The sequence below is a fragment of the Silene latifolia genome, chromosome 9 (assembly GCF_048544455.1).
Source record: "Silene latifolia isolate original U9 population chromosome 9, ASM4854445v1, whole genome shotgun sequence".
NCBI classification, from domain to species: Eukaryota; Viridiplantae; Streptophyta; class Magnoliopsida; order Caryophyllales; family Caryophyllaceae; genus Silene; species Silene latifolia.
In genome coordinates, this window is record NC_133534.1 from 90,704,156 (window position 1) to 90,717,012 (window position 12,857).

Genomic DNA, 12,857 nt, shown 5'->3' on the forward strand with positions numbered 1-12,857 from the left:
CTAATCGCGAGTTGAAAGAGATCTTGTCTAAGGTAGTTTCTAAATCACGGAAGGACTGAAGTCTTAAGCTAGATGACACATTATGGGCCTACAGAACTGCCTTTAAGACACCAATTGGTGCATCACCTTATAGGTTAGTTTATGGGAAATCGTGTCACTTACCTGTTGAATTGGAATGTAAGGCCTGGTGGGTAATTCGTGAGCTTAATTATGATCCTAAGTTGTGTGGTCAGAATCATCTTATGCAGCTAGATGAATTGGAAGAGTTTAGGCTTAATGCCTATGACAGCTCGCGGATTTACAAAGAAAAGACGAAGAGATGGCATGACAAGAGAATCTTACCTCGTGAGTTTCATGTTGGGCAAAAGGTGCTGCTGTTTAATGCCCGGTTGAGATTATTTCTGGCAAGTCAAGTCCGGATGGAGTGGTCCTTATACGGTGACAGCTGTTACCAAATTTGGATCCGTGGAGCTTGAAGATTCCGAGGGTCATAGATTCAAGGTGAATGGCCAATATGTGAAGCACTACCACGAGGCGAGTGAAGCGGACAATCGTGTTGAAGTCTTGCGCTTCGACGAGCTCGACGCGCCAGTCAATTGATGCCAGAAAGGTCGTGCGGGACCTCTTAAACCAGCGCTCTCCGGGAGGCAGCCCGGACTGTTTTATTGTACTTTTGTTGAACTATTTATTTTCCTTAGCCTTACGTTGAACTTTAGACGCTGTTTTATGAACTTCCTATGTATTTTCCTTGCTTTAAATGCGTGTTTTGCAGGTCAAAGTACTCGATCGAATGATATTGTGCTCGATCGAGCACTTCTTGAAGTAGCTTTCACTCGATCGAGTGATATTGTCCCCGATCGACCTGAACCAAAACCATGCCTACTCGATCGAGTGGTTTTCTACTCGTTCGAGTCCTTCCAATGCACCAGTCTACTCGATCGAGCTGTTCCAGCTACTCGATCGAGTGGTTTTGACTCCCAGCTGCTGTTTTACGTCTATGGAGCCACTGCTTGACTTTCTTTGACCTCCCATGTTCATGGTCGGTTTGGGGAGGTCCCTCCTTATGACGTTTTGTAAGTTTTCCGACTCCACTTCTCCTTTCCCTTTTAGCTGCATTTCTTTCCCTATTTTTTGGTACAATGAGGGCATTGTACGGTTTGGTTTGGGGAGGTATGCATCCATATATGTGTCTGCATGTTTTCTTGCATTTTTGCTTCCACGTTTATTATTTCCGCATGCATTGTTGTTTAATTAACTCAAAAAAAAAATCATATAAAAAAATCATAAAATTCAAAATTTTTCAAAAATTTCATGTTTAAACTTAGTCGGAACGTTTGAACTTTGACGCTACTTTGAACCCTTGCTGGAGCCTGGCATATTCTTGACATTTAGTTGGCGTGATTATGTGCACAATCTACGAGTTTTTGTTTCTTTCTTATCTGAACGAATAGACTTGATTCAATATGTCGGCAAGCTACATTACATTCTGAGGTTAGAGCTTTATAAACTGGTGACATTCATGACCGGTTTCATTTAGGATGTGAGTAGTACTCTCTTTAAGACATGTAATATCAAATTGCATAAGCATGAGTCTAGTCTTCTTAATACCTGTATGCATTCGGTCTGTGGATGGTGACACGTGTTAGGAGAGGCAGTCCCCTTTAATTCATTCTACCCATGAACCTCAAATAACCAAATTGCCTTTCTGTCCTATCAACTACTTTCTATAATACTTCCTACCCTAGCTGAGCTAGTAACGAGTAGTTCTTGGAATGTTTTCCTGCAATATGGTTATTTCATCTGATTTCATAAGATGGTGGAAGAATTGAAGGGAAAGAAAGAAAGAAAAAAAAAATGTTGAATTGAAAAAAAAAAGAGAACGAAAGAGAAAAAAAGAAAAGAAAAATTGCGAAAAAGAAAAGAAGAAGAAAAAGAAAGAAAAATCACATATGAAAAAGAATGAGAATTGTATAATGATTCACACTCCCATGTCTTATCTATATTCTATGGGGAGTTGACGATTTTTCGTGTTTTGTGAGTTCAGTGCATAATTTTTGCACCGTTTCATCTTGCTGTTATGAGTACGAAGTTGGGATGCAGTTTATATTTGGATCCGTTGTTGCTAGCCTGGCTGTTAACCCCACATATCCAAATTCATTTTAGCCCCTTCTTACCCATTACCTCACTTACCCAAATATAAGCCCTCGGCATGTGTCTTGGTCATTAGTATGGTTGGAATGCATATGTACGGTTGTAGAGACTTTATTCATGTTAACTGCATGCATGTTCTTATGGGTCGAGTTAGGTGAGTGTCTTACTTCTTCCTATCTTTTACATATATACTCACCTTGTTCCTGATTTTGAGTGATGAGCAACCCGTGAGAGTCCGACATCTTTTGAGTCCTACAAGGTCGACGGTTCAGTAAGTTTGAAACATTGATTTAACTCGTTTGCACTCCTCATTTGCCACTTTGTCATTTTGTTGCATTAAATTGGTTTTAGTGGGTGATTTGTAGCTGATGCGTTGGTCTCGTTCCATTGTTCACCTTAGTTACATTCATATTTGCTTGGGGACAAGCAAAGGTTTGGTTTGGGAGATTTGATGCGTGTCTTTTATATAAGGTTTTCACCTCATTTTACACGCATTTCTGTGCTTTTTATGTGGCAGCTGGCTACAAATACCCCCGAATATTCTACTTTGGTCCGTTTATTGTAATTTGCAGGAATTGACCGAAGAGGAGCTAAATCGTACCTAATCCGTCCCATTTGTATGCATTCATGGAAAATAAGGAGCCGGAGCTTGGATATCTAACACTTGGAAGACGCGTGAGCTGAGTTCGGGAAGCAATTCAAGGTTTAACGTGCCTATATAGCTCGATCGAGTAGTAAACCACTCGATCGAATGCTTTATGTACTCAAGACTGGTCGATCGACCAGTTTAAGGAGCCAATCGAGGAGTTTTTGAAAGAGGTGCTCGATCGTGTGGTTTATTGCCACTCGATCGAGTGGTTTGGTGATGAAGTGCTCGATCGAGTAGATTATTTCTACTCGATCGAGTGGTTTCTTGCGCTTTAGTTAATTTCTGTCTAATTATTTCATGGGCTTTTGTAATTAGTCCATAGATTAGGTTTTAGGATGGATTTCAGTATAAGACTGAGGGAGTAACTACGTTACTGCCCTCCTTTTTTCAGTTCGTTCATTTTCCGGTTTATACTTTGTCACTGTTCTTGAATTTTACTCTTCCTCTATACCTTGCTACTCGGATTTGGATTCTGCGATCGGTATTATCATTCTAGTTTTATTCTTAATCTCATTTATTGCTTTAATTCTTCTTCTCTTTATTATCATAATTGCTTAATTGAATCTTTATTAGTTTCATCATCATGTCTAGTTTTAATTATCTGTTTGTTGTTATTGATAATTCAATGATTATGAGTAGCTAATTTTCTCATGCTGAGACTATAGGGGATCCATAATATTAAGGGAGAGTAATCAATTTACTAGGTTAATGCGGTATAGTCTTTGTTGGTTAAATGCTACAGTTAATTGTAACTCCCTAATTGAGTCGACGCAATTAGACCTTTAATTCTTAGTGATCCTTGACCTGGACCGAAAGGTTGGAAAAGGTGAGACTAGTAGCGAACAATAGAGTATTGCAGTGAGGGCGAAAGTTAAGCTGTTTACACTTTAGGGTGAATTAAGGACCGAAAGGTGACGTTCGCTACCCCTTAGACCGTATTGCATTGACCTGAGACCTAGATTACTCGACCGGATGACTATGGTGAACCGTTTGTCTTAGCTGTTCTTCTCTATCTGTTATTTCCTCCTTTTTATTTCTCTCCTCCTTATTCTCTTTAGTTTAGAAAATCACATTTATAAACCCCCAATTTTGTTACCTTAACGAACTTAGATTTAGCTGACAATTTCCTACCTCTCTGTGGATTCGACCCGACTTTCCTAGCTATATTAGTTAGAGCCAGTTGGTTATTTTTGACAGGTACGCGACAGACGTGTCACTAATCCTCCTACAAGACATGAAACTATCAATTCAATCAACCTAAGGAGTGGTACACGATATGAGGGACCTATGGAACTAATTGAAGAGGATGTTGTTGAAGAAAGTGTCAAGACAAGAGATGTGATGAAACCATTTAGGAGAAATCATAGGGTAGTGGAACCAACTACCAATGACTCATCAAAGAAAAGAAATGAAGAGAAGGCCAAAGTGGTTGAAAAAGAACCTATTGTGATTAGATTTCCGTTTCCAAGTTGCCAAGCCAAGCTTGATGAGCGACATGGAAAGTTCATGGAGATTTTGAAGAACATAGAGGTTTCCATCCCATTCACGGAGTTGATCAACCATGTTCCGGCCTATGCAAAATACATGAAAGATATCCTTACCAAGAAGAAGTCCATTAGGAAGTTGGAGACCATCGTATTCACAAAGATATGTAGTGCCATACTTCAAGGGAATTCCCCAACTAAGCTCAAAGATCCTAGAAGTTTCTCTATTCCATGTACCATTGGTGATACCACGATCAACAAGGTACTATATGATCTAGGTGCAAGTGTGAGTGCCATGCAATATTCGGTATGTGAAAGGCTAGGTGTGGGAGAACTGAAGTGCACTAACATGACTCTACAAATGGTGGACCGGACAATAAAGAAAACACTTGGGTTATGGGAAGATGTGCCCGTTAGAATTGGAAAGTTTTTCATACCGGTGGACTTTGTTATTGTTGATATGGAGGAATATTCCAATATCTCAATCATTCTAAGAAGACCATTCCTACACACCGCCGGAGCGGTGATTGATGTAAAGCACGGGATGCTCACACTTGAAGTTGGTGATGAAACAATCACCTTGAATCTTGATAAGACTATGAGAGCTCCCAACTAGTTTGAGCCATGCTTTATGGTTGATCACTATAGCCGGGAAGGTGACATAAATAAAGTGGAATTCCCATTCAAAGGTCAAGTTAAAGATTAAAATCCTAACAATGAGGGCAAAGAAACACCGCCCAATTGGAAGAAAGATGTGGATGTTATTGGAGTGGCTCTATTCAGAGAGCATGGAATTTTTTATAACAAGAATGAGAGCTTAAAAACCTCACCCCTCATGACTACTATCAATGAAGGCCTCCTTGGCCATGACAAAGAAGAGTTTCTCTTGCTAACTCATGATCCTCCCAACATGGGGAAAGAAGCAAATGAAGTATATGGTCTATGGGATGATGAATTTAACGGACTTGTTAACCCTTACATTAGACCAAGGCTTTGTAGATCCTTGTCACCATAACATTGACTCGGACTACTACATAAATGAAGACAACAATGTGACAAAGTCTATGCAAGACCTCTATCATGACAATGAACAAGCCTTTGATTACTTCTACAAGGCGTTAAGCAACATCAACAATGCCCTTGATTTACCCCCTTGACACCTCTCAAATGAAGGAGAGTTTAGTGGAGTCCTCCCTAAACCACCATTTTTAAATATTCTAACCTTTTAACTTGCATTCCATTTAATTTATACATTACTCAATTTTTGCATTGCATCTTATATGCTTTGTTTCAAGAATTTGTGAGACATGAGAGCAAGTGAGGGAGGGATTTTAATGTGTTTGAAATGTGAATTGTTTGATGATCAAGTGTGGGGAATGTTGGAATATGTGTCCTCCGACAATAATGCGATCACAAATGTTGATCATGATGATCACATGTTTAAATCTCATTTTAACGAATACAATTGGGAAGTAATATTTTACTGTCAACTGGTCCACACATATCGGTAATGATTGGCTGACTAGAGTTTGACATTACTGTCGTGCGACGGTGGTGACCAGTTGATCCCCTTAGGTCATACCTAAAGGGTAACACTCTTAATTGATCATTTAATTGATCGTATGACGATACGGGTTAATTAAATTACTTAAAATTGACGGACGATTTTGGAGGTAATATTTACGTGTCTCATTGTAATTTGATAAGATACGGTCTAAGTAATCGAATTCTTTTATTACTTAGATGAAATAATTGTTTAAGGAAACAATTGCATTTGAATGAATAAATTATTATAAATACAAGATATTGTGATTTATAATTGGTAAAATATTTTGGTACAAGTAATTGATGTGTGTCATTTATATGATGTTTTACACCGTATTTTACACGCATTTCAGAGCTCATTTATGTGTTTTAAGGCTACTATTTGCCCCATTTCGTCTACTTTCGTATTTTTTGTGTAATATTGCAGATTTATGCGAAAATGAGTAGATTTTGAGCTAAATCTGTCCCCGAGTATCCTGCATTGCATTTGACGTGAAGTATCCGTTACAATTCCTCTACAATATCGGTATTCCCCTATTCTTATTTCAGTTCATCTTTATTGCGTTGATAGTATAGAAATTGCTAGTTAGTTTCCCGAAGCCATAATTATCGTTTTATGCTAATCTTTTATTCCGTTAATTCAAGCATGAATTCAGTAGTTTTAATCCTTAATATTATTGTTGTTTCCACTATAGTCATGAGTAGCTAAATTATTCGTGCTAGGATGTAGGGAATCTGTAGGATTAGGCGGCGTAGAATAGTAGACTGAAATCGCGTGTCAGTCGATCGACCGCCATACCTGGTCGATCGACTGACCACGTGAGGTGTTACCTTCGTTTTAATTGTTTTAATTTCTATATTTGACGAATCGAGTGCACGCGACTAGTTGATTGTTTGGGATATGACTGACCCATTAGATCGAAAGATAGGAAAGGTTGATTGACCACTAATTAAAATGACTAAACTATGCTGAGATCGAAAGATAGGTAAAGTTTAGGTTTTTAGACACTTTTCAGGACGAAAGTCAGTATTAGTGATATTAGGGACTTGTAGCGAGATCGAAAGATGCTACTTGTTAAGAGTGGACCGAGAGGACCTCTTGTTTTCCCGCCTCGTGTGTTTGATTTAGACCTACTTAGTATGCTGCCGCCGAAACTATAGTGAACCGACCATCCTAGTACCCCTTCTTTTATCTGTTTTATCCGTCTATTTAGTTTATTGCCTTTAGCTATAGACCAAATCAATTCAACCCCCACATTCGTTACCTTAGACTAGAATTAGACAATTATTAATTACATTCGCCTCCTTGTGGTTCGACCCTGTTACCACTAGCCTAGGTTAGTTTTAATAGGAAATATAAATTTTATTTTTGGTACTCACAACGACGGGTATCAGTAATTATGAATTACTAAGTCGATTTTTATATATGACATATTTTTATTAATGCGTTGATTTTTTATATGTTAAAAATACATAACAATTTTATGTGACATGTGACATGTGACATATGACAAATTGACAATTTGACAAAGATAAAATGGAACCCATTTTATCTCCATATGACCGAAATTAAGGGTGATATTAGGAGAATATTATGTTGATTAAGTAAGTGGTGAACATAATCATTTGCCTAAACCTAGCCATGCAAACCAAGTGGTTATTGTGAAGAGCACTTTGATCATGCATTGGGCATAAAAACCTCCCCGTTCTACCCGGTTTTTGAGAGGAGAAAAACGCATGGTTTTTCTTCTAATTTTACCTAATATACACTATCAAAAACATTAGTGCATTATTCATTCATTCCATTCATCTAAAATAAGAATTTTAGAAAGATAAAATCTTCCTTCTCCTCCCTCTCTCTTAACCGAAACATAGAGAGACCAAATAATATTTTGGGTCAATTTTTATACAAAATTAATATTGTTCTAGTAATAATAGTATTAATTTTATTAAGTTGTTACCTTGGGTATAAAACCTTGGGAGGGATTCTGTTCTTGAATCCTTGTTCATCCAATTAAGGAGAGTTCAAGAACAAGAGAGTAGGAGAACTCTCTTGTGCCCATATAAACCGAAATCCTCAATGTAAGAATGAAGATTTCTTCCTTATTTTCCTTATAGTTTGCATGCATAAGATCATCTTTTAATTTTATGACTAAATTAAAATTATAACATTATGAATATGTTGAGTATAGAGATATAGATTTCTAACAAGCGGTATCAAGAGCCTTGGTTGTTTACATGCAAATCGGTTATAGTTTTTCCGAGTTATACGATTAAAATATAAAACTTGTAAATTTGTGTTATTATGATATATCACGAAATAAAATTATGCATGTTAAAGTTTCTGATCCTAAAATGTTTTTAGGATATTTTGGTTAATTTATGGATTTTTATTGTTCATCTTATATAATAATGGCATTAAAAATATGATTTTATGATTAAAATGTCATTTTCGGACTAAAATTAGCTAGACTTCGAATTTTCCAGTGATTTTTGGATATGTTATCACATGTTTTATTTTTAGATGACCTGTAAATTTTCATAATTTTTGGAGTTTTTATGCTCGAAATATGGTTTTTTCATGATAAAAATCGAATTTAAAGAAAAAATAGGTTAATATGAGAAAAATTTCGCATCTGGTCATAGAAATTTAGTATGTTGTCACATGCAATTGTACAAGATGTGTGTAAGATAATAGGCTATATTGAAGTCCTTATGCATGATTTATGAATTTTTGATGAAAAAGAGCATAAATAGTGACTTAATTAGTGAATAATTACTAAAACGTACTACATGACTAAGGAAAAACGTCACATATTGCATTTTATTATCTTTTTCAGATCTAAAATTGAAAAGTTGATGAGTATAATTTTTCTAATAATTTTATGATTTTTATTGATAAATCCGATAAACCGCAACATAATTTTTCCGATAATTTTATGAAATTTTAACCTAAATTTTTGAATATTATGAGTGTCATGGTATTTTTCCAGAATGTTCATAAGGTTAAATTTCAAAATTTTAATTTATTTGGAATTTTTGTGATTTATTTGAAGTTTATAGCATTTTTATTGTATTTTTAGGTCCATTAATGATCAATTTTAAGAAATATGAGTTAATTATAGTCAAATAGTTAGTGGAGACTAATTTTGAGTCCTAAGAGGTTAGGGTAATTAACTTGTGCATAAATATGAATTTATGTAATTTTTGTGATTATAAAACGTTGAATCACGCAAATCCGTAAAAACCGTGTAATATACGATATTGGCTCCTTAAAGGCGATTTAACATAAAATTTGGCATGTTCATTCATATTATAATGCTGCATTTTATTTATGATTGTCATAATTTTATTTTATGTAATTTTACTTAGTATAGCCTTAGTTTTAATTGGTATTACGCGAAATGTATGGGAATATCGATTCGGTTGTAATTTATTGTGATCTCGTATCACCGTTTTTTAATTTAATAGATTTATTTTATTTTAATTACAAATGTATAATAGGAAATTATGTAATTTGTTATGTAATTTATTTATTCCGGAGTTCCATGAAGACAGTGTCATTCAAGAAGGCGATACATAAAGACGGTGTTACCTCGAGATGCGTGGCACAACCGAAGTTCAAGGGACCAATGGAGTTGGTTTCCGAATATGTAATAGTTAATTAGATTTTCTATTTTAGGAAGGCCATACTAGGATTTATTTTTATGCTTTGCATTTTATTTATATGTCGCATGCATCGCTAAATCGCCACAACTAAAACATGCATTATCTTTTAATCGAGTTTATCGACCGTGTCAATTAGAATTATCGTAGTTCACCGCTTTAGTTCACTTAAAACGTGATAGATAATAAATTGACATGACCTCTCGCTAAAATAATCAATTGAGACATAGCCTTACCAAAAAGTAGAAACCATGAAAACCTATTTCGTGAGGGAGTGCACTCGGCTTTACTGGGGTACAAACCTTGTTACGTAGGGGAAATGGGTGATAAATGTCTACCCACCGAATTTATAAAGATGAGGGTTGTTTTCGGCTTTACCGATGTCCAATTGATGTAAGTTTGGATCATGGACACATTTATTCGAAATTTGGGTTGAACTCAACGAAAGTATTCTCGACGGTTGCCGGATGTGTTTCGGGCTAAAGATAAATTTTAATGTAAATTTATCGACCAAGAGTTCTAAAAGTAGAATCTATTAAAAGGTTAATCCACCGAATTATATTGATGAGGGTTGTTTTTCGGCTTTACCGATGCCTAAATTAATATGAATTTGGGTCTTGGAATCATTTATCAAGTTGGGTAGAGGTCACTAGATAAATGCTATAAAACTTGTTTAAACTTATTTTTACGAGTATTATTATGGAAACGACATTTGTTTTACTCCTTCTATTTTGTTTTGTAGACCGCTTCTATTTCTCATAACAAATGGCTACTCCAAAACCAAACGCCACACCTATCGCTAATACTTCATGGCTTCGATCCTTCATAGATCGATGTAAACTTGAAAAGAATGGGTTAATTTTCTCCGATTGGGATGCCCAACTCAAATTAGCCGCCCAAGGTGATGACAAGCTTCGTTACCTCACCGAGGCCTCTCCACCCGAACCTAATACTAGGTCGACCGCTGCCACTAGGGAAGCATATGAGGCTCACCATAAGGAGTCCGCCGCAATGAAAAATGTGTTGATCTTTGCGATGGAGGCGGATCTCCAAAGGAGAGCCTTTAAAATGGGCACCGCTAATGAAATCTACTCCAAGCTTGTGACAATGTTTTCACAAACTCCGCGGATCGTCCAATATGAGGCGGCCGCGGCATTCTTCGATCTCGACTTCAAAGAGGGCCAAAGGTTAGCCCTCATGTGCTCAAATTAATGGAGCTAGTCGAGACCTTGAAGATTCAAAAGGTTGAAATCCCCAAAGAACTCATCATTGTAGATTGGATTCTACACTCCTTATCCAAGGTCAAAGCGTATGCTCAAGTCCGGGTGAATTTTAACATGCAAGACAAGGACGTGTTTTTTGAAGAGTTGCACAAGCTACTTGTGCAAGCCGAAAGAGACATGGGGTTAAATGTCAACCCACCCAAGGATGTGCTTAACATTAGCACCAAAAGCAAGGGGAAATTCAAGAAGAATGGGAAGAAGGGTAAGAAGCAAGCTCCCACTTTCACCAAAGCTAAGACCTATGAAGCTAGCACTTCCAAAATCAAGAAGGGTCCTCTTGATAAATGCCATTATTGTAATGGTATTGGACGTTGGAAAAGAAATTGTTCCAAATACCTTGGTGATATTAAGGCTGGAAAGATCACTCCAGTAGGTAAATGACTATCCTTTCTTTTATATTTCTAATTCAACTACGGTATTGTGATACAAAGTTGTGATAATGTATCCCGTTTTTATTGTAAATAAGGCCTCCACCAAGCAAGGACAAGGGAAAAGAAAAGCAAGCTTGAGAAACCATTGAGAAGCTCGGAATAGCTTCCATGAAGCTTCGCTTTTTATTGTCTTATTTTAATTATGTTTTGGATTTTAGAACATTTTGATTTCCGTGATTCGACATGGAAATGTATTTTGGATAATTGGTTGTATTTTGGATAATGGTGGCTTGGTTTGCAACCCAAGTCACCCGTTTTATCATTTTTATCCTTGTTCTAAAATTCGTCTATACATGCTTGCTCATAGAAACATATGATTATTCACTTAAAGTGATCTAATAAACAACTATAATGATGGGATTCATTATATGACCACAAGCTAAAGACTTGTGAATGATCATTTACAAAGTGATATTCAGTTAATGAACTCTCATAAAGGATAGTTAATCACTAAGTACACTTACGAAATCTAAAACTATTGGTCAAACTATGCGATAGTTCTCCTTATACTTCAAAAATAATTATTTGTGTCTCGTATGCTATCTTTGAATCTCTAGTGTATTTATTCTAAAGATAGAGTGGGAGAAAGATGAAGCCAGGACACAACACCAAGATAAATTTGTGTGTGTACTTGTGTAAATGAGATCTACGCAAAGGAGAATGATTTGAATAAAGGTATATCTATTTATATAGTATACCCAATAGATGAGATCTATGGTCTCGAATAGATCTACATGACAAAAGAGACCAAATGAAGTAATCATAAGAATATTTTCTCAAGATATCTACACGAGGAGACCAAAAGAATGTTTTGGAAGAAAAAATGACTAATGTAAAGTCTTAACAAGAGTTTTGACTTGTTTATGATACATTTTGACCAATAGTTTCAACATTGATATTTACTTAAGAGCCTAAATGAATCAAAGTTACATCCTAGAAAATAAATGAGATTCATGACTAGAAGTTGCAAAGATTGATATACCGATATCTTCAATAGCTAAGTTTTAACCACGCTAATGTCATTACTTAACCTCATCATGAAAATAAATTGGTTAAACCTCCTTCAGAAAAGGGTATTTTGAAGGACGTGTATTAGATATTATTCATAATTAAATAATGACATTGCCACGAATCATTATAAAATGAATGAGTTAGAGATTAAAGATCTCTTTCCATAAGGTTGAGATTGAAACCTTTTCAAAATAGGTATTTTGAAAGGATGTGATGGGAACATATATGGTTTCATCTTAATAACTTTGTGAAGCAACATATATTCCAATTCTTGGAATATTTCGATTGATTAGTCAATTTCGAAACATGTGGAATTAAGTGGGAGTTTGGAAATTATCATGTGAAGACATGGAATTTAGTGGGAGCAATCATCTTGTAAAAATTTACAACTCACTACTCATTGAGAATGACGAGCTAGTACTTTCTTTCACAAGAAGTATTTGAGTTTTCAATTCTGGATGAAAATGGACTATGATGAATCCAATTACATCAAGAGATGTTGGATAAGTATTGTGACATACACATTGAATCAACGAGAAACGTAGGTTATTCATGTAAATGAAAATGGAATTGCCATTAGCAGTCATGGTCGTTCCTTGTACCTGGGAATGGTTGATCTCATGATTATTAGTTACTA